Here is a 23,861-nt window from a genome sequence, read left to right as displayed (position 1 = left end):
TTGGCCTCTGGAAGCTCACCACTCCTGACAGCTACTGCTCAGTCCCCGGGGGACCATGCCATCCTGCCCTCGCACAGCCCTGTTGCTGGGGAGTTGCCTCACAGGGAGCTCCCAGAGACCTTGCGGAGGGGGGGGCAGGTGGAAGGGGGCCAGGACTCCCCCAGGACCCAGGTAGTCCCTCCCTCAATCCCTGATGTGTGTGTTCGGTCCCCTACCCCTGCAGGTCATGACGGCCATCTACACTATGCTGCTGCGGAGGGTCATCCATCTGGGAGACATGGATGCAGTCCTGATAAGATTCATTGCATTGGGGTTACCAAACTGCATGGGGCACTCGATGAGACCCACATCCTGATCCATGTGCCAGAGCATAGCTCGGCCAAATACATTAACCAGAAGAGCTACTTCTCCATAGTGCTGCAAGCCCTGGTCAGCCACCTACAGAAGGCCCTCTGGAATGTCCACACCTGCCTTTTGTCAACAGATCTCTGTTGACAGAGGCATTCCTCCTCATGGCCAGCAGGGTCTGGCTATTGAGAAAAGTGCTGTGTTCTGTCAACTTACTGTTGACAGAATGTGCTTGGCAATCTGGGCACTCCCCAGGTTTTATCTACTAAAGGTCAGTTTGGTAAACAAAACCTGCTAGTATAGACATAGCCTGAGTGTGGAGTTTCATATTTGTAATGAAACACAAAACTAGGGGAGTTTTATGGTTTCAGCAAGGTCTACTCAAAAATACAACCTGAGGTGCCACTAACTAGCTACATTCATTCATATTATAAAGGTGCAACTAAGCCAAGATCAAGGATACTTCAACTTTGGTGGATTTTTAATCCACCAAATTTTTAACATTGTTGGAATTTTGCTGAGACTGAAACATGTTCCTTTAAAAGCACATCTTTATACCTGCCAGGCTTGCTTGATAGGAGGCAAGGTTAACTTCTGTCAAGTTCCCCATTGGTATGTCAGCTAAATTACAACTCTGGACAATACTTTTTAATCTTAATTTTATAAATAATGTGTTAAAAGAGGAAAGTTGGAAAAATCATGCCATAGACTAAAATACACGTCTTTCTGCATGATATTTTGGTTTTACCACTTCACTGTCTAACATATCAAAATGATACATTTCTAGTGAACACACAACTCATGTGAATTGTCCTCTTGTAAATGTAAATTAAAAGCCCTCGAACCTCATAATGCCAAGGAGAATATAACATTGTTGAAATTTTGCTGGGACTGAAACATGTTGCTTTAAAAGCACATCTTTATACCTGTCATGCTTGCTTGATAGGAGGCAAGGTTAAATTATGTTGAGTTCCCCACTGGTTGTCAACTAAATTGCAACTCTGGACAATAGCCAAATATGTAGTTTTCAGTTGGACTCAGCGGTGCGTCTTAAATTTTTCTCTCTAGATCTAATAGATTAAAAACCCAGCTGTCCATTTACACTCACAGATGATGGATGCTTTCCACTCTCACTTACAGATAAAGTCAAAGCCAATCAGTCTCTCCAATTCAGTGACACCAGGCATTGATTTCAGTGGCTTGATTCATTCCAACCAAGTGTTCATTCGGATCTGATTTCCAAAGCAGAGATCAGATAGGGAACCCTAGGTGCACAGACAGAGATTCCATAACCACAATAGACCACTGTGTCTGACCTAGTCTAGTCTAACCTCCTGTCTCACACAAGCCATAGAACTTCCCCACAATAAATCCTAGAGCAGATCTTTTAGAAAAACACCCCATCTTGATTAAAAATAGGTCAGTGATGGAGAAGCCACCATGACCTTTTGTAAATTGTTCCAAAGGTTACCCACCCTCACTGTCAAAACTGTACACCTATTTCCAGTCTGAATTTGCTCGTTTCAACTTCGAGCCATTGGCTCACATTATCTATTACCTTTTATCCATTCACGTTACTTGTCTCTGCTACACTGGAGAGTCCATTATTAAATATCAACGAGAAGTCCTGCGGCACCTGATAGACTAACTGACTTTTTGGCAAATAAGCTTTCATGGGCAAAGACCCACTTCATCAGATATGTGGGGTGGGGGGCTCAGAGGAGTATTTAAAGGTGGGGGGGGGGCTACTGAGGGCCAGGGGAGGGCCAGACCTGACAAGGTCTATTCAGTCAGGGTGGAAATGGCTCATTATCAGTAGTATACATCAAGAGAGGAGAAAACAAGTCAGCTCGTTATGAAATATGTTCCCCACGTAGCAGAGCTGTCCCTTGGGTAGGCCGAATTGGAATGGCTGCCTCAGGCCCCATGCTTTGGGGCAGCTCTGCTTTTCAATAAAATAGCGTCTGTTCCATTATTTAGCCCTTTGTCCCATGTTTCAACCCTTGCGTGATCAAGATGCAGTTGCTCCTGATATTTAGGGGAGGCAGTAAGGTGGGAGAATGAACGGGGTCAGGAGGTGAACAGGGAAATTAGTGTCAGGCGGGAGCGGGTGAAGAGGCAGGCAGGTGGGCGAATGGTGAGGAGCAGCACAGCAGTTAGATGGACGAGCTGCGAGAGGGAGCACTGGATGAATGGCGAGGAGAGTAGCAGGAAGGCTGATCTGTCACAGGCCCCATGTGCCTAGGAATGGCTCTGCCTGTAGATACTTATGGACAGTAATAAAGTCGCTCTTAAACCATCTCTTTGTTAAGATGAAGAATTTGAGATTTTTAGTCTATCATTACATGGCATGGCCTATTTCCTACAAGTATTCTTGTAGCTCCTTACTGATCCGCTCCAGTTTATTAATATCCTTCATTAATTGTGGACTCCAGAACCAGATAAGTATTACAACAGCACTTGCACCAGTATCAAAAACAGAGATAAAATAATCTCTCTACTCCTATGAGAGATTCCCCTCTTTATGCTTTGAAGGATCTTTTGGCTGCATCACCACACTGAGAACTCCCCGTTCAGCTGATTTTTCACTAGGACGCCGAATCTTTTTACAGTCACTGCTTCCCAGGCCAGCATCCTACAGTTAGTAAGTACAGCCTACATCCTTTGTTTCTAGATGAGTATCGCCCTACTGAAATGTGTATAGTTTGCTGGCACCTAGGGTACCAAGCAAACCTGATCACTCCGAATTAGTAAATAATGAAGACAGGTCACCAGTCCCCCAGTTTGTGTGTCCTCCACAAAGTTAATCAGTGATGAATTTTACGTTTTCTTCCTGATCATTGATCAAACACATTAAAAAGTGTAGTGCCATGAACCAATCATTGCAGAACCTCGCTGGAAGCACCCACTTGATGACTGTTCCCCATTTACAAAGATATTTTGAAGCCTCCTGTTTAGCCTGTTTTAATCATTTTAATAGATGCCTTGTTAATTTTATATCATTCTATTTAAAATATAACATGGTATCAACTCAAACACCTTATAGAAGTCTAAGTACAATATGTCCACTCATCTTTATGAACCAAACTTGCAATCTTCTCCAGAAAAAGGTACTAAGTTAGTTTGACAGGATCTGTTGTCCTTAAACTCATGTTGATTTGCATTAGTTATATAACCCTCCCATTTCTTTTTTTTTTTTAATAAATCAAGTTCATATCAACTGCTCCATTATCTTTTCTGGGCCTGGGATTGATGTTAGACTGATAGACCTTTAATTACCCGTGTTATCCCATTTACCCTTTTAAAAAATTTGGCACATTAGCTGTCTTCTAGTCTTCTGGAACTTATCCAGAGCTACACAATTTACTGTCGCTCAACAGTAACAATTCAGAAAGCCCAGCAGCTAGTTCTTTTAAAACTCTTGGATGCAATTTTCTGGACCTGCTGATTTAAAAATGTCTTCCTTTAGCAGGTTCTGTTTAACATCCTCCAGAGAGTGGAATGGAAAGAACAATATCAGTCCCACACCAGGGCCGTGTCTACACTAGCCCAAACTTCGAAATGGCCATGTAAATGGCCATTTTGAAGTTTACTAACGAAGCGCTGAAATACATATTCAGCGCCTCATTAGCATGCGGGCAGCTGCGGCACTTTGAAATTGACGTGGCTCACCGCCACGCAGCTCATTCAGACAGGTCCCCTTTTCGAAAGGATCCCGGCTACTTCAAAGTCCCCTTATTCCTATGAGCAGATGGGAATAAGGGGACTTCGAAGTAGGCGGGGTCCTTTCGAAGAGGAGCCCTGTTGGGACGAGTTGCACGGCGGCGAGCCGCATCAATTTCAAAGCACTGTGGCCACCTGCATGCTAATGAGGTGCTGAATATGCATTTCAGCGCTTCATTAGTAAACTTCGAAATGGCCATTTACATGGCCATTTCGAAGTTTGGGGCTAGTGTAGACATAGCCCAGGAGTGTTAGAAGTTGTTTGGAGAGAGAAAGTAAAAGGCTTTCTTTTCTGGAGCAGTACTACATGTACAGGACTGGAATCTCTCTCCTTTGAACCCAGGGCTCTTAGATTTTGTTGGGCCCCTGACCTGGAGCAGGGGAAATGAAGGTGGGGTGCAGACTGTAGCCAAGAGGTGCTTACCACAGATTCGAGTGACGTCTTCCGAAAGTCTCAGGGTGCCAATGCTACAACAATCTTGGACTTTCCACACTTCAGAGATAACTTCCTCACCTCAAAAAATGTTGCACCACCAGGGGAAATTATTAGATCTTGCCCTAACTGATAAAGAACTAATCACAGAACTAAAAATTAATGGAAACTTAAGTACAGCAATCATGTGTTGATCACATTCATTAATGTAAAGTTCAGGCCAGTAATATATGTGTTTAGTGCTTTAAGAGGGCCAATTTAACAAAGCTGAAAACAAGTATGAGCCAAATCAACAGGGAGGAAGAATTTAATCAGAAAAATGAAAATGATAATCAGGAAATTTCTTATGAGTACCTTAACTGATACCCCAAAGGTCTGAATCCCCCAACTAAGGAAGGAGGCCATGCTGGTGAAAAATTTATCCTTGTTTAATCTGTAAGTCAGGGTAATTATATTTTACACACACACACACACATTTAAACAAATGGAAGAAATTGAAAACTGGTATCACGGAATATAAATTAGAAGTCATGAACTGTAATAAATTTGATAAGGGAAATCAAGGAATGCAGGATGAAATCTACGACCAGTAGCACTTTAGTGTAGATGCTACCCACACAACAGAACAGGTTCTCCCATTGGTGGGCATACGCCATCTCCTGGAGAGGCTACCACCAAGTCAACAGAAGAAGTCCCTGGTAAATTAACACTATCTACCTCGGCAGTTAGGTGTTCATAGCTTTGGCTCTCAGGAATGTGGATTTTCCATAACCCAAATGTAATCACTAACTGGCCCGTAGTGTTTATGTAGTGGTATACGGTCATTCACGGCACCGCTATGAAGTACTGCACTATAGTACTTTGATTACATCTTCACAGTTGGGAGTTTACAGTTGAGCATCTAGATCCATTTTTAGGCACCTACAGTCCCCTGTTTTTCAAAGGTGCTGAACATATAACTACTTCTGTTTGCTTCCGTGTATCAACCTGGAAGCAAACTACAATTTGAACAGCATGTCTGATTGCTAGGCTACCCAGGGCAGCATCTCCATTTGTAAAACACCTAGGTTGTGACTACACTTGCATACCTCTTTTGAAAGAAACAGAAATATGTAAATGAGGTGTATATTTGCATATCTGACACCTCATTTGAATATTCTTATTTCGGAAGAGCTTCTTTCAAAAGCAGAAAACCAGTGTAGACACCGCTCTTTCGAAAGCAAACCCCATCTTTGAAAGAACACTTCTTGCCATTAAATAATATGCAAATGAGGTGTCAGATATGCAAACATGCACCTCGTTTGCATTTTTGATTTCCCTCATTTGCATACCTCTTTCAAAAGAGGAATGCAAGTGGAGATGCACCTCTATACAGGGTAAGTAAACTCTATTATAGGATTGTAAATCAGAAAATTACAGGTTTATATCTCACTATCATTTGACACTGGGTCTTTCAGGAGCATCCGTCATGGTTCTTTCAAGTGTAGGTCAGTTCTTCTTGTACCTAACCTTTTATCCGTGGTAAATTCTGAAAGGTGACATCTTTGCATTTTCCCTTATGTTCCTAAGAGTCCTTAACTGAGAAGAACAATAATAGAGAGTTTATTGAGGTTGCCTTCCCAGCCCACTACTCAATATCTAAAGAGGGGTCTTAAAAGGCTTAGCTGCTGTTGAACACAAATAGAAGGATTATGTTGGTGGTAGCAAAACTTCTATGTTTTGTTTTCTCCTAACTGAATGCTACTAAATGGCATTGGCTGATCAGATAGAGATCACAGGCTATTATGCGGATGACTCATGCATTTGGTAAGGTGAAAAATTTAAACTGATTTTCCCAGGAAGCAATATCTTCCTAGATGACTTTCTACTTGCTCTGTCACCATACAAAGCACCAAACAAACCTGAAATGTAATGAGTAGATTTGTTGTGTACAACATCAGAGCTGTCATTTACAATCTCAAACGATTATAATTTACTCTAATATGTGACCTGAGCCACACTGTTCACACCACTGCTATTATTCAGAGTACCACGTGACTATATTTTCTTAAAATGCTTCACTTTCATCTGTTCCCATCAAACACTCTTTGCAATTTATTCAAGCTGCCTCAGTGAATTTGCTCATTCTCTCTCCCTTTAAAGTTCTTGAAGCAGAGATGAGGTGGCAGTCATTCTGAACAAGCACCGGGTGATTCATCTCCTCTGCCACCAAGTCAAGGCCTCTTCAAAGCCCACCTTTCCTCAGTGTCTGACACAGAGCTTTCCTTCAGCTTTTGTAAAAGGGTAGTTTAATGTACTAGAGCAACTGTGCTGTCAGACGAGTGGCAAGGAGCTATAACAAAACGTCAGGCTCTAGTGTTATCAGCGAGATGTTTAGGGTACAAAGAACCGAGCTGGGCTGTTATGCCTTCTATTCTGCTGATGCAGTGGTACAACTGCTGGCTTGTTTTCGACTTTGGAGAGGGAGGGAGGGAGGGGTTGACCCCTTCCTGCTCTGCTAACACTGCTAAGGTGTATGGGGATTCTGAAGTCCACATGCCTCTCTGCATGGGGCCGGGGAAATCCTACCCCTGCATCTATTATTGTCATGTCAAAACACGTGCAAACGAGAAGGGATCCATAAGCCAGGTATGAGAGATGAGACTACTGACAGAGCTGGCCATAATCAGTAGGACAGGCTGGAAAGAGAAACAGACAAGTCACTGAGCCATTGTAGGGTGTAAGTGGAATGAAACCCAACTACTAAGAGAGTAGGGATTTACACACACACACCTCTTATGCTGTCCGAGGAAAGGAAGAGCTAACAATTAGCACTGCGAGGGTGCCAGACTTTACAATCATTACACACTTGTGCTGGTGGGTTCCCAAGTGTCCAATTACAATGGCAGGAATTTGCAAGAGGTCCAGGGTCAACTAGAGCCCTTGCATCAGGCGTAAAGAACCCAGCTGGGCTGTTATTCCTTCTCTTCTGCAACCGCACCAGCTTCTGCTGGTTTGGTTTTGACTTTGGAGAGTCAAAATGGCCATCAGCCATTTTACAGACAGGTAAATTGAGGCATATGGCGTTAAAAGGCCCGATACTAGTCCCATTAAGACTGATTACTAAACTTTTTGTTTGCATTGGCACAAAAGGATCAGGTCTTAAAACAACTGCATAAGGTCATACAGCAAATTGAAACTAGAAGCCATGTGACTTGACTCCCAGGCTGTGGCCACACTAGCCTCTCCTTTCAAAGGAGCTATGGTAATGTGGCACTTTGGAATAAGCTAATATGTGCCATCCATACATCCAAGGCATCCTTCAGTCTGCATAGACCATGGATTGCACCCTTTGTAACTCCATTTAAGATCGTCATTTGCAGCGTTGACTGTGACTATGGAGGCCCACACGAGAGTGACAGTCCTTGCTACATATGTAGTGAGTGTCTGGCAGGTCCTTGCTGTCCTTTCTATGGGCTCACTTCTCCTCTGCCAGCTGTCTGATCTTCATCTTGCCCTTTTGAAGGCCTTTGTGTAGTTCCTGCTTCCAGCTGCTGCAGTCGTCTGGAAGCTTGTCCCAACTATTTGGGTCAATGTCTACCTCCTTGAGGTCCCTCTTACAGACAGCTTTGTAGCGCAGTTGGGGGCATCCGGGAGGTCTTTTGCCAGAGGCTAGCTCGCTGTGCAGGATGTCTTTTGGAATCCTTCCATCATTCATCCTGTGGACGTGGCCAAGTCAGCGGAGCCGCTGCTGCCTGAGGAGGGTGTGCATGGTTGGGATTCCAGCTTGCTCAACGATGGCATTGTTGGGCACACTGTCCTTCCCTGATATTCCAAGGATGTGCGTGAGGCAGCGCAAGTGGAAGACGTTCAGCCTCTTTTCCTGGTGGGCATACAAGGTCCAAGACTTGCTGCCGTAGAGGAGGGTGCTGAGGATGCAGGCTCCGTAGACTTGCATTTTGGTGTGAGTGTACAGCTTGTTGTTGTTCCACACTCTCTTGCTAAGTCTGAACAGAGCTAATGAGGTGCTACCATGAATATACAGTGCCTCATTATCACAACGGTGGCCAAACGTACTTCGAAACACATACTACCCATGTAACCAGGGGCCTTTCGAAATGACCTGCACCGATTTCAAAAGCCCCTTCTTCCCAATTGTTTTTTGGAAGAAAGGGTTTTTGAAATCAGGGGGCTGTTTCAAAAGGCCCCCAGCCACATGGGTGGCATGCGTTTCGAAACCGGCACTTTCAAAGCGCATTTGGCTGCTGTTATGCCACATTGCATATTCCTGGTAGTGCCTCATAAGCATATTCTGAAGTGCCACATTACCACAGCCCCAGTCTCTAGCTCAAACTAGCAGGCCAAGTATCCTTCTAGTGTATTAGAAGGTTTAAGAGAATCTACAGCAGACAGAGGCAACCAGTGCAGAGATTTCAGGGGTGCACCACCCAAGGGCCCCTGTCCCACCCTCTTCCCACCCCAGCTCCACCCCCACCTACTTCTTCCCACAGATGCACTGCACTGCTTCCTACAGATCAGTGTTTTTCAGCCAGAGGTGTGTGTACTCTTGATGCACCCCTTGGAAGACATCAGTGTACCCCAACTTATCTAGATATTTACCTAGTTTTAAAAAACAGGCTACATTAAATATATATGTATAGTAAAGTCAGTACAAGCTAAGAGTTCAATGCAGACAAGGACTTGTTTCTTCTGCTTCGTATGCCTTACGCTGAAATGTAAATACACTATTGATAGTCCAATTCATTTATTTGATAAGATGGTAGAAAGTCAGCAAGTTTTCAGTAGGAGCCTTCTGTGATATTTGTGCATGTTTTTATAAGTAAGTAGTTAAGTGACATGTAACTTGGTGGCATGCAAAACAAATATGACTCTTGAAAGTGGTATCATAATCTGGAAGGGTTCACCAGCATTTGTTTCAAAACCTCAATTACCATAGGACCATGTTTCTCAGCCTGTGGTATATGTAGCCTTAGGAGTATGCAAGAGAAGTTTGGGGGTATTTTTTTAAAGATGGTTCTTTATAAAAAAGAAAAAAAATAAGTCAAGAAGCACTGATCTAAACTACCATTCTTCTGATGTACAGCGAGACCTCATTATGGAAGGACTGGGGAAATATTTCCTTCGTTGTTTTGATACAATGGGAGCTGAAGGTGCTCAGCACCTATGACAATCAGGTCTTATGCCTTCACTGTACATAAATCCCTCAAATTATGTAAGGGTTCTATTCCCATGCACCCTTCCGTAATTCAAATTTTGTGCAAGTCGGGGGTGGCTTTTTTCCCCAGCAGAACTCACATTCTGCAGCCAGGGAAGCAGCAGGAGCACCTGGACCTCCTTTTGAAAGGTAACTCTTGGGGCTGGGGCTGGAGGGGGATTAAGCCTGGTGATGGGTTGGGGCTGTGGGAGAGGGGTAGGGGGGTGGAGTTGAGCAAGAATCACGAGCATGGATGTTGGGGGGCGGGGGGGGGCATGAGCCAGGTTCACATAGGGCCAGGGGCTGAGGGCAGTTGAACTAGGTCGGGGGGAAATTGAGATTTTGCAGTCATGCTTAACTCCCTCTAATACAAGTTAAGCACAACTTGAAATCGGGCAACCTGTAACCATTTAGTACATTTTGTCAGGTTCAGGCACTTCTGTAGTGCTCAGAGCAGACACTAAATTTGTGACTATGCAGTTGATGTCAGTTTCTGCCTATTATGGGACTGTGATGTTTTAATTTAATCAGGGTTTTCTTCAAGCCTTCTTCTCACCACCCTGGCCCCCTTTCTGCCTCATTCCTTGCGTTGTACCATAAAGGACATGCTGGAGTTCCAAGTGCAGAAGTTGTTAAGCGCTTATGCAAGTTTATTACTGTGCCTGCTTAATCCCACATAGTGCAGATTGGTGCTGTCACATACTGTTCTGAGACTAATTCACGTAGCAGGCAAATCTGCTGGCGTTTGGTCCTTTTAACTAGAGAAACTTCTGCCTTAAAAAGCATCAGCGTTGCTTATGTTGAAGTTCAAGGATGTTGAAATATACCACGTATGGAAATGCGGAAAAGTGCTACAAATCAATATGGGGTGCATGAGTATTGTTAAAAGCCAAGTCAAAATATCAAGATTGTAATAGAAATAGACAAAGAGGAAATTGTAAAGGCAGACTTTGCACTCAGGTTAGGGGAAGAAGGATTAATCAGTCAGTGTTTCTGGCTGAAAACATGTTTTCAAAACTCCATAAGTAGAAACAGAACAGTCACACAGACGCTGCTCAATGCTCCAAGGAACTGCGCCACTACAGAAGGCAACGTGACTGTCTTGTCATCAGTTTAGTATTGCATCCTAAACTATATATTCACCTGAATGCATGCACATTGCTGCATTTCTTTAACCTTTCTAATGAGAAAAAAAAATCATTAAATGAAATGGGAGGGGGAAATCAATGAGCCTGAAATCTGAATTCTTTAGCTTTCATCAATTTGGGCCATTAGTGTGAGTCTGTGTAAATATAAAGGCACAAGTCCTTTAGTTAAAACTCCAATTGACTTTTTTCTATACATAGGACCTATTTATTCACAACCTCTCTAAATCAACACAGCACACTTCAATGAGACAAACAATTCCACGTGTCAGAGGGTGTTAGCCGATGGTCGGGTGAGATACCACCTATGCCCTTATTTTCATCCAATTCTTTAACTGCTAGGACAGACAGTCCCTTCGCAGCGGGCAGCCTGGGCAGGCTGACGGATGCCCCAAGGTCCTAACACCCGAGTCTTTAACTGCTAGGACAGGAAAAGTCCCTTCACAATGGGCAGCCAGGAGAGGCTGAAGGGTGCCCCAATGGTTGCACTCAGAGTTTCCCACACTCGAGTCTTTAGCTGCTAGGACAAGAAAATCTGTTCGCAGCAGGCAGCCAGGGTGGCTGACGGGTGCTCCAGAGAGTCTGCTCCATGGAGGCAGCACGACTCAGCACTCAGCTCTCAGCACGCTCTCACCAATGACCAGGTTAATGCAGCTGAAAAGCAGCTGGGTTCTTTGTTTTGTGTTCAGCTTGCACAGTAACAGGGAGAGCCAGGTTACAACTTAACCAGTTAAGTCTCCTTAGTCAATAAAGAAGTAACCCTTTTGGTTACAAGATTACAAGATATATACTTTGTTGCAAACTTACAAGATTTATACTTTGTTACAAAGATTACAAGGTTTACACTTTGTTCTTTAGTTGCCAATAGCTAGCATATAACAATTCATAGATCTAATATTGAATGTGCACAAAGAAAACAAAAGGAAAGCAATACACTTCACAGGTCTTGTTCTCACCCCTGCATTACCACCGTGGCGTGGCCAGCGTTTTCACTCAATCCCTCGGGAAGAAGCAAGAATAACGAGGAAAGGACATCCCCTAGGACCTTGGGAGGCAAAGACCCCCCTGACTGGCAGGTAGAGGTAATTGGAGCTCAGTTAGAGGGGCTGCCGGACACTTACTTTATACCCATTGGGTCACGTACACTCTTCCTTATCTCAAAAGATGCCAATTGAATTAACTCATCTCGAGGCACTAGTTCTCACAAGGCTGGTTCACACCTGTGGGGTGGAGATAATTTTAGGGCATTCTTTCTTTATGGGCTGGAGATTTTTCCTCCGTCTGGGACGTTTGTGTAGGTGAATCAACTGATGGGACTTAGCCAAGGGCAGTCCGAGGCCCGGCTGTCTGTTAGTCCATTGTCGTCTTGTTGCAGCTTTGCTCCAGAGCATCAAAAAGACTGTGCTTGAGATGAGCACATCTGCGCTCTCGGGCATTCCAGGGCTGAGCTGTTTCTTTAACCCTTTGGTGCTCTGAAGCACCCAGGAGAGACAAGATGGAGTAGAGAAAAGCGGTGTTAGTCTGTATCCGCAACAACAACGAAAAGTCCTGTGGTATTTTATAGATTAACAGATTTTTTGGAGCATAAGTTTTCTGGGCAAAGACCCACTTTGTCAGATGCACGTAGTCATGGGGGTCAAAATTTCAGGGCATACCCACTCTTTTCAGATGAATCAATTGCTCATGAAGCGTCACATTTATTTATTTATTATTGCTACTGAGAGAGGTTTGCAACATAGTTGTGCATACAACAAGCTAAACAAGGATCGAATGCTTTTCAAATCCATTACAGACTACACCGCCTTAGACAGCGAGCACAGACATATTTTCAAACTCTGCTCAAACACGACCATAGGGATGCTGAGTAAAGGAGTAACCACTGAAAGCAGACTCCCCTCCCCGCCAGCCCATGGTATTTAAACTAACTCCCATCTCCCACCCTCCTTCTTGCCACAGCAGGGAGTGGGGACAGGCTGCCCGCCAGCTCCTTCAGGAAGGGAAGCAGGCATTTCAGCTGTCTCCTGGCATGCATACGGTCCTGTGGTGTTGCATTTCCCATCACAATGGCTCTGCAAAGAGCCACAGCTAAGGGGAATTGACAACTTTTCACAGCGTAGTTGGACAGTTCTCGTGGTACACAAGTATTGAAAACCACTGCTCTAAACATTGTTCCAAATACACGACTGTGCTTTGGAAGCCAGTGAGCTGCAGCATTTTAGGACTTTTGAAAAAAGGGGCTTCTCTAATTTTGTAGTTCAAAACAAAAAAGCAGTCAAGTAGCACTTTAAAGACTAACAAAATAATTTATTAGTTGAGCTTCAGTGGGACAGACCTAATAAATTATTTTGTTAGTCTTTAAAGTGCTACTTGACTGCTTTTTTGTTTTGAAAGTATATAGACTAGCACAGCTCCCTCTCTGTTACTGATCAACATTTGAAGTTCAAGTAATTCTACTATTTTGTTCCTCTTAAATAAATGGCAGCTGGAACATTATTTCCCTTCATAAATAGCTGTTGCCCCCTTGCTACAGAGATGGGCATTTTACAAATCATGGTATTATCTACATTTGGGGAGGTTTTGGAGAAATGTATTCAAGTACCTGAAAAGGTTGAGTGCACCAGCTAATTTCTGTGTACTAGGGGTCATATTGCCATCTAGGTGTCTGCCACAAAAAAAACCCACACACCCTCCCATAGCATTTTAAAGGCCAACAAAATAATTTATTAGGTGATGAGTTTTCATGGGGCAGACCCAGTTCTTCAGATTTGGAGATGGTGCGGAAAGTGAATTAGGATGATTATGTAACAGAGAAACACCCACACCCACACACCCCAAAAATAAATGAAGTGAAAACTGACAAATCAGGTACATAGGACAGAAGGGCAGTGTCTGGCAGTCAGAGAATGTAATTCGTAATGCAGAGGTGCTAAGAGATTCTCTTTTGGCATGTTATAAAGACTGATGGCAGCGGTGGTGCTGGCTGTTTTGAATTTGTTACCCTTCGCTGTCTTGTCTAGTGACTGAAACATTGCTCTGGAAGTCAGGTGTCCTGAATTTTATTATTGATTTTGCCTGCACATTACAGCCACTTACTAAACACTATTTCTCAACTTGGGGGGCGGGGTGTAACATATGGAACCACAATGCTTAGCAGACAGACAATCTGAAGAAAACTCTCTCACAGGTTCAGCAGCAGTCTGCCTGTAAAAATGAGAAAAATCCCAATACACATCTCCAGAGACTCCCAGGAAGGGCTCCAGCTACACCAAGGAAGACCAAATTTGATACTTCAGCTCTAGTTTCCATTTGTGCAGCATTCTGAGTCTTCCTGTCCTAGTGGCACAACTCCCCAAACCCTTGGGGAGTGGAGGGAAGCTAACACGGGTAGAGCACAAGCCTCTCACAGACATACCACCTTACCCTTCTTTAATAAGCCTTTCCCTCCCACTTAAAAACAAAACCAATAAACCAGCAGTCACGTAGAACTTTAATGACCGACATGATGATTAGGTGATGACCTTTTGTGGCACAGACCCACTTCTTCAGATGTTCCAGTCCAGACCCAGTTATGTAGCACAGGAGGTCCAAAAAAAATTGCAATAAGAGCTGACAAATCAAATACATGAACTGAAAGGGCAGCGGGGTGAGGGATGTAAAGAGTCTGGTCTCAAGCATTAACATCTCCTACCCCTCACCCCCTCCTTTAGTTCAGGTATTTGATTTGTCAGTTCTTATACAGCACAGAGGTCTAAAAAAATTGCAATAACTGGGGCTGGACTGGAAATTCTATAGAATGGAAGAAGTGGGTCTGTCCCACAGAAGCTCATCACCTACTTAGTCGTTTTGTCATTTGCTAAAGTGCTACTTGACTGCTGTTGTTTTGTTTTGTTAGAACACAGATTAACACAGTTTCCTCTCTGCTACTTTTCCTCCCACTGCCCATGGTTTTCCTTCCTTCTGAGAACTTTATAGGTCAGTTCCTTCCTGGTTGCACTCATTGCAGGAGCTACATTTCACTGGTGACTGCCTGCATACACTATCAATTTTAATATTGCTTCTCTATGAAGAGCTTGTGAAGAACTCACAACAATTTGTTCTCTATGGCTGAAGGTTCCCGTGACCATAGGCATCTGCTTAATTTCGTCTGTTTCTGGTGTGCAACCACGTGAGAACTGTAGTATCAAAAGGAGGAAAAAAGTTGAGCATATTGAAAGTATATTAACTTAATTTCCTGATATCTCAGGTGACATGAAAGTTGAAACAAGGTTTGTTGTATTCCATGATAAAAGGTTGTACGTGTGTCCTTGAGGATTAAAAGAAACATTGATCTGACTGTAAACCTTTCCAACAAAGCTACTGTCCTCAGCTGGGGATATGCTGGAGCAGCTCTAAGGGCTAGTCTGTGTTAGAAGAGTTATACCAATATAAGTAGGCTGGTTAACAGTGTTTTTTTCCCCTGCTCTGTTTATACTGGTATTAGCCTCACTTTGGATGCAGCTATATTTGTGTAAAGGAGCCATATAAACAAGATTCCCTCCCCTCATTTTCCAAATCAGAACAACATACCTTGCTAAAGCACTTCTGTGGTGGGTATAACGCAAGCCACATTATGACATTTTAACTCAGTCAGTAACGTGCACAAGCCCAAAATTCTTTGGCAGAGAGAATACTGTTCTTGTTTTGCACTGTAGAGTGCTTGGCATTTGTCAGCATTAAAAACAAACATTTAATAATATCTGTACCATCAATATGCCAGGTGATTATTAGAGAAAATAAGAACTACATCCCCAATGCTCAGCTGGGCTGCATCTACACTTGCATTCCTCTTTTGCAAGAGGAATGCAAAGGAGGGAAATAAAAATGCAAATGAGGCACTTATTTGCATATCATGCTTCATTTGCATACTCTTTTCAGAAGAGATTCTTTTGAAAGAAAAAATAGTAGCATAGACATGGCTCTTTCAAAAATAAACTGCATCTCAGAGAACATTCTTCCCAAAACAAAGTAGGAAAAAGGGTTCTTTTGAATATGGGGTTATTATTGAAAGAGCTCTATCTATACTGCTTTTTCTCTTTCGAAAGAATCTCTTCTGAAAATAGATTATGCAAATAAAACCCAGGATATGTAAATCAGAGCCTCACTTGCATTTTTGATTTCCCTCATTTGCATTCCTCTTTCAAAAAAGGAATGCAAGTGTAGGCACAGTCCCGATGCATAGCGATATAACTCCACTTACTTTAGTCTGCTGATTTATACCACTGGAAGCACAGGTCCCTTTTCACATTTAGCACTGCCCTAAATAAAAGTGTATTACCATAGAGTGCTCAGTTATTGCTTACCTGCTCCCCAGGGCTACAGATTCTCCTTCTACAGCTGATCACTGAAAAAAGTAGTAGTAGTGAAGAAGTCCCACTAGCATACTCCCTGAGGTTAAGCAGAACATCACAGATAACTCCCTATATCTCCTTATTCAGAGCAAGGATAAGTCCAGGCTAAGCTTATTAGTGAACACCCTAATTGGAGAGTCTTATTTATCAGATAGAAAAGGATAACACAAAACATAAACAAAAGCTTCAGTCAGCTACTCCATTGCAGGGTCTCCAGCATAGGTTAATCAGGGTATTTCTTCTCCCTCCAGCCCCAAAGCACTCAGGCTGGAGCTTTGATTTCTGTAGCATGCTTGGCTGGAGGCCAGGCTCCCCCTGACAACACAGCACTCTTTGCTCAGTCAGTCTCTAGTAACTTTCCAGGAAATCCCACAGCCAGTTCATTCTCCTGAGAAGCTCCAGTATTTTGCCTGGGAGCACACTCCCCCTGGGTCTGGTCTTTCTGTTTATGAGATGCTATTGAGAGCAGCTTCCTTGAGAGTTAGTTGTCTCTGGTTGTCTGCTCAGCAATTTCCTCTTCTCCAAAGGTAGACTTTCTGAGTTCCTATAAGCCTGTACTCAGCTCAGGGCTCCTTACCTAATTAACTGCTGTCCAGCTACTTAGCCAATTAACTATCCTCAGGTGGATCTGGATTGGTTCATTCTCCTTACCAGTGCCTGTCACAGGTAGGCTGATACTTGACTCCTCAGGGGGTAGCTCCTCCTTCACCCCCATTGCCAGAGCAGAAGAAAGAGTGTAATAGTCTGGAGGGCACAACAGAAGAGCAGCCAAATATGACCTTATCCTATCTGAGGATGTTGCTCTGGACCATTGTGAGTATAACACCATCTGGGATTGGTGAGTAATAGATATTAAGAAATCAGTTTACCAGAATTGCAAAAGCAGGAGTCCTGCTAGTCTGCAAAGGTAGCCTCTGAGCTTGGATGCCTCCATCTTGGGGGCAGATTTTCAAGAACTCACTGCTCTCTCAGCACCCAGAAGCTTCCATTCTGATGGCACTTAATGGCCAGAGGTTCCAAAGAACTTGGTGTCCAAATGCTCTTTGGAAAATCTGGCCACTGATTTTGGAATGGGCACTGAGGTCTTTTGAAAGGTCTGGCTCCAGAGCCTGGTCCCAAGCTCCTTGAAACATCTGGTCTCTCTCTATTTTCCTATGTTCGAAGCACCCAAAGCTGTCATTCAGTTGGAGGTTTTGGGTGCTCACTTTCAAAACATCTGGACTTTAATCTTTCTGCTTCAGTTTGATCATCTGTCAAATTACCTCAGAGGATTTAGGGATGAGTTGGAGTGAAAAGGGTTATGCAAATGCTAAATTCGTGTTCTTTAAAGGCGATGCTCAAAACAAGTGAATACATTGCATAGTTTTCCTTGCCTCCTCTTCCTTTAAGAGACTTCAGAGGAAGTTACTTACCAGGAAGTTCAGTGTAAATTTTGTTAAAGATAAATGCAAGCTCAGTCAAAGTTCAGATGTCATACACCAAACTCAACAAGTGAAATGGCAGCATGCTCCACTACAGAGAGCAGCAAACCAAGTCAGGAGACCTGATTTCTAGTCCCATCTCTAGCACTCACTTTTCTGTACCTTGGATGCCCCACCTTTAAACAGAAGTTCCAAAGAAGGCTACCAGGAAAGTGCTTCAACCTGGATCTTCCAAGGCAGTTAGGCTCTTAGCCAATATCTAGATGGTGCCCTGACCTCAAATAAGCTATGCAAATTGCATAGCTTATTTCAAGTATCAAAACAGAAAGCAGTCAAGTAGCACTTTAAAGACTAGCAAAATAGTTTATTAGGTGAGCTTTCGTGGGACAGACCCACTTCTTCAGACCATAGCCAGACCAGAACAGACTCAATATTTAAGGCACAGAGAACCAAAAACAGTAAGCAAGGAGGACAAATCAGAAAAAGATAATCAAGGTGAGCAAATCAGAGAGTGGAGGGGTGGGGGGGGAAGGTCAAGAATTAGACTGAGTCAAGTATGCAGACGAGCCCCTATAGCGACTCAGAAAGTTCCCATCACGATTTAAACCATGTGTTAATGTGCCGAATTTGAATATAAAAGCCAGCTCAGCTGCTTCTTTTTCCAGAACGGTGCGATAAAGGCATGTGTGTAACTGAAGAGAAATTATCGCACCGTTCTGGAAAGAGAAGCAGCCAAGTTGGCTTTTATATTCAAATTCGGCACATTAACACATGGTTTAAATCATGATGGGAACTTTCTGAGTCACTATAGGGGCTCGTCTGCATACTTGACTCAGTCTAATTCTTGACCTTCCCCCCCCCCCCACCCCTCCACTCTCTGATTTGCTCACCTTGATTATCTTTTTCTGATTTGTCCTCCTTGCTTACTGTTTTTGGTTCTCTGTGCCTTAAATATTGAGTCTGTTCTGGTCTGGCTATGGTCTGAAGAAGTGGGTCTGTCCCACAAAAACTCACCTAATAAACTATTTTGCTAGTCTTTAAAGTGCTACTTGACTGCTTTCTGTTTTGATAGTGTATAGACTAGCACGGCTTCCTCTCTGTTACTTCAAGTAGATTTTGAAATAGGCTGCTTTGGCATGTGGCACTGTCTAAAGGGCACCATGCACTGAAATAAAGCAATACTTCAAGGTATCCTTGTACTCCTCCTGTGAGTAGGTTTACAGGGATGCTGGAATAGCACACATGTTATCTTGAAAACTGTTTTGAGACAACAGGAGCACTGCGTAGACTTGGGCGGCTATTCTGGGATATCTTTGTATCCCAATAGAGATCCCACCGTGTAGACATTGGGAAGTTAGGCACCTAAATACCTTGGAGGATCTGGATATTTTGGGATCTATGGATAAGAAGGGTGTATAAGCTGGGGCCTGGGCCAGGAGCAGAACTGGATGGTACTCACTCTCCACCCTCCATGAGGCCTGGCCCCAGCCTCAGCAGTGCTCCCCTCCACCCTCAAATACTCTGTCCCCTCTTAGGGATCCCATGTCCCACAGTTTGGGGACCTCTGCCCTACCCTGACACTTCCAGAAAATGGTACCACAGGATGAGAAAAATTAATATCAGATGGCCCCAGACCCAGAGGCAACCAGTGCAGGGATTCTAGAGGGTCACTGGCCACCTATTCCACCCACTCCCCACCCCTGCCCTGCTGTGTCCAGTGCATGTGGGACAGTCCTTCCCCTACCTGGGAGCAGGCATGGCCTAGGGGTGGCACGATTAGGAAGCCTGCACTGCTCTCAGGCTGCTCTGCTCTAGGCCCCCTCCCCCCACCACACACACACGTAAGAAGCTGCATGATGCTGATGGTGAATGCAGGGGGGAGTGATGCCTCTGGGCCCCCTGTGCACCCCACGCATTGCCTATGCAGAGACCCACAGTTTTCAATGCTCTGCTCCCAAAGTCTATCTATCCAATCAGTTAGCAGCAATGAAAGAAGCAGAAGTTGAATGAGAGGTGCCATCTAGTGGAAGTGGAGAGACAGTGAAAGACGACAAAGTTTGTCCCAGTTCTTGCAAGGTATAATGCCCTTAATGTGCTACTAAGCAAGGTCCCTTTGCAATCAATTGCGCATGCTAGCTCAGCTCTCCCTCTCTCACATCCTTTGCCAATGATACAATGTGTTCAGTCAGAACATATTACTCCATTCTCCCCTCTCAGCTGCAAACACCTGCTCTCCCAAATCATTCTTGTACAACATGCCCTAGAATGCTCAGGGGGCATGCACAAAATAAATCACTTAATGGGCTGATGTCCAAAACGTAAAACCTTTCAAGACTTAGTCTCCCAGGACCTGAATCCGACCTCACTTACTCTTCTGAGGTTCCTTGGCTTCAGTGAAACTAGTGCTAGTTCAAACCAGCATTAATGAATTAGAATGAAATTCCCAGTATTTAGGTTCATACCGACAGGAATTTGAGAACTAAATCGAGTGAGTTATAGCTAGAAAATAAGCCACATACTGTATAGCTTCCCCAATTAGGCTGCAATACTCTTTTAGCAGCTTTGGGCACTCTGCAGTCTTCATTTCATATATACATAAAAAGTAAGATAGTGTAAAACAAAAAAAGCAGTAATGTAGCACCTTAAAGACAAATAAAATAATGTATTAGATGATGAGCTTTCGTGGGACAGACCCACTTCTTCACATGTGGAAATAGATCTGAAGTGGGTCTTCCCCACAAGAGCTCATCATCTGATAAATTATTTTGTTAGTCCTTAACGTGCTAACCGTCTACTGGTTTGTTTTGTGAGGATACAGACGAACATGGCTACCTCGGTGTGACTAAGAGAACTAGCATCAGAGCTTCCCCACACAGCTCCAACATTCTGCCAATAAATCACCAATCTTCTCTTCTGCACACCTCTGTTCTTCTTCTAGCTGCTAACATACTTGAGGCTGATACCTTAGTGCCTCTGACAGTATAAATTCAGATTTCTTAATATTGATTTTGTAACTCTGGAATATATAAATTTGATTTTGATTATCCCCACGCGCTCCTCCTGAAGTCAACTCATTGTTGCCACACTCAACTGGCAAACATCAACCATTGCAGTAATGCATTCTGGGAACCTATCCTGCAGTTCCCTCGTCCCCGTAGCATTCTGGGTATGTTTGCTGGTCTTTGACATCATCTTACCACAGTGCATTTTTCTCATTCTCTTCCCGTGGTAAGCAAACATCCATTTTTCCAGTTGGAAGGATGGAAAAGCAGGGCATCCGCAGAGGTGGCAAAAAGCTTTCCTATCTTCTCTTCTGTAGCTGAATTCTCAACTGTCCATCCACTGAGTGTTGTGTCCCCCCCCCACCGTGATTACATCCAATCCCAGAAAATAACACAGAGACCCCAAAAAGCTTGAAGAAAGAGAAGACAGGAAAGTTTTGGAAAAAAGAGAATTACTGAGGGGACGGTCTTTGGCTTTCTGGTGCACTACATGGCTTCCGTCCACAGGCTGTTCTATTCTCTACTGGCCATCCACTAAGCATCCCCCTTCCCGTAATTGCATGTGAGCCCTGAAAATAAAACAGGGGTCCTGACTGCGTTATCCAAGTGAGAAGAAAGAGGATAGAAAAGTCTAGGAAAAAAGATTTTTGTCTTCCCTCTTCATTACACAGACATTGCCAACACAGGGGATCGCAATGAAATATCATACACTGAGCTGAGAACAGAAACAGGAATCTCAACTTGCCCTCCACCCCATGTTTTTGGGGGGTCAAAGAGGAAGACAGCTAGGGAATGTTAGGAAAAAGAAATCGCAAACCAGCAGGTGTTTGCAATGGACAGCAAGCCCCTGAAAAAGCTTTTGGTGGTGGGGGTGCTGTGGTCTGTGGCTCCAGAGCCTGTTGAAATAGTTAAGTAGTTGAAATAGTCCCTGTGACTATCTCAGCCACCATGGAAGACTTCCTCCCTCCAACCCCCAGCCTCCACGGCGGCTGCAAGCCACTGCAATTTTTTCCCGCCCTTGGAGCCCTAAATGTGCATAAGTTAGAGCATGGTGCTGCCTGGCAATATAACATGGTCAGCACCGAATGAAAGGCACATCCTTTTATTGAGTCGGGGGATACCCCCATGATGTGTCTGAGTGCAGGAAAGTCCCCAACTGAGTGGCACCTGTGGGGGAGGGAAGAGGTTTCATGCACAAATGCAAACTGCTGAGAAGAATTTTCTCAGCCTCTTATACAAGCACGACCCCCCAACAGCCTTGTTGCAGCCTGGTGTGGTGGGGCAGTAGCTGGCGCCAGGCAGCAGAGGAAAAAAACAAGTGGAGAGACAGAACCATGAACTCCGTGGTGGGGCTACTGTAACGGGCAGATGAGCTCACAGTGCTAATAGTAAAGAAAGAACGACTTTTCTCAGGCTGTGATACAAACATGATCCCACAGCCACAGTCCTCCTGGTCACAATTTGAAATTCACAGTCTTCTTGTTACCGGCCAGAGCGGAGCACTGAGGGGCATTGTGGGTTACATACGGGACACCTCTGGAGGCTAATACATTTGATTTTAAGATGTGGTTCTTCTACACTGGCCTTTAATCAAACTTTTGAATTCGAGCTTGACGCTATACCCATCAGGTAACGATGATATTGTAATCTTGATATTAGTGCTCCCAAAATCGAGCAAACGGTATTTACAGTGAAGACAGTCAGTTGATAATATCAAGTTAACTGCCTTAAATTCGAATTTGTCTTGTAGTGGAGACGCAGCCACTGATTCTGTCCTTTCAGCTCCTACTTTGTCTTTGCCTTGGGACTCAGATGTGTCAGTGGCTGTAGCCAGACAGAACCCCCCTTTTTGCTCTACTCCATCTTGCCTTCCCTAGGTGCTTCGGAGCATGAAAGGGTTAAAAGGAATAGCCCAGCCCTGGAATGCCCGAGAGCCCAGATGGGCTTATCTTAGCCACCGCCTTTGAAGCGGCCTTTGAAGCTCCAGAGCAAAGAACAATGGGCTAAGTAACAGCCAGGCCTCAGACTGCCCTTGGCTAATTACCATTAGTTGATTCACCCACAGGGTCCCAGACTTGTGAGGAAAAATCTCCAGCCCATTAAAACACAAATGCCTCCAATTGTCTCTACCTCACAGGTGCAAACTACACCCTTGAGCTCCTTGTGAGAACCAGTATCAGACAGTTTAATTCAATTAACCCAAGAAAGAAGCCTACGTGACCCAATGGGTAGAAAGAGGGGTCTGGCAGACCCCCTATTTGAGCTCCAATCATCTTTCCTGCTGGACAGGAGGGTGGGGGTCTCCCCAGGTCCCCAAGGATGCTCGACTCCTGGAAAAGAAAAGGACAAAGGACTTCTTCCCAAGGGATTGAGGGAAACTGGCCAAGCCATGTTGGAAATGCAGGGGTGAGGATAAGACCTGCTTGGTATTTTACTTTTTATTTCTTTTGCATGCATTTAACAAGTATAGATCTATAAATTAGAGTGTATGCTAGCTACTTGTAATCAAAATATAAACCTTGTAACAATTGTAACCACAAGAGCTTAACTCACTAGGTAACAAATAAAGCAACATTGTAACAGTAAGAGATTAACTTGTTAGGTAAATAAACAAAGTAATTAATTAAGTGATAACCTGACTCCTCCTGTTACTGTGCAAACTGAACACAAAACAAAGAACCTAGCTGCTTTTCAGCAGCTCTTAGCCTGGTCACTGGTGGGCTCTGCCCTAGCAGTTGAAATCTCATATTAATACAAGGGCATAGTGGCATCTCACCTGACCATCGGCTAACAGTGGCATGTGCAGATATACCTGCACTACCTTTGATCTAGTTAGCACCGGTAAAGCTGCAGTAGCGTAATGGCGGCACAGGCTGCATAAGCCCACCCTGTGAACGTATTCGAGTGGCTACATCGCTGTTGTTACTTAAACTAGCTGCTTAGGTACGTCTACGCACACTGGAGTCACACCTCTGGTGCAGGCTTCCTTCCCTTGTGCACAATTTGGTGTGCAGCAGCAGGCTTGCAGAAATTTTGGTGGTGCCCAGAGTCTGCACACTGCAGCTGGGGTGTTCTCTGTGCATTGCTCCAGCGAACAGCACAGAGACACCACCCCTCTGTCCCCATGCTGCAGGGATGCACATACCAGCAGCAGCCATAGGGAGTAAGAAGGTTACCTGCACAAATTTCTCATCCCTTCCACACTCAG

General features: G+C 44.1%; 1 protein-coding gene across 3 annotated transcripts in view; it reads right to left on the bottom strand.

Annotated features, from left to right (window-relative positions):
- Window positions 1-23,861, bottom strand: part of MOGAT1 (monoacylglycerol O-acyltransferase 1) — an 89,530-nt gene that overhangs the window by 15,836 nt on the left and 49,833 nt on the right. The gene's annotated exons all lie outside the window — the stretch shown is intronic.

Source organism: Carettochelys insculpta, chromosome 10 (genome assembly GCF_033958435.1).
Source record: "Carettochelys insculpta isolate YL-2023 chromosome 10, ASM3395843v1, whole genome shotgun sequence".
In the NCBI taxonomy this organism is placed as follows: domain Eukaryota; kingdom Metazoa; phylum Chordata; order Testudines; family Carettochelyidae; genus Carettochelys; species Carettochelys insculpta.
This window is presented reverse-complemented; position numbering and strand designations above follow the sequence as displayed.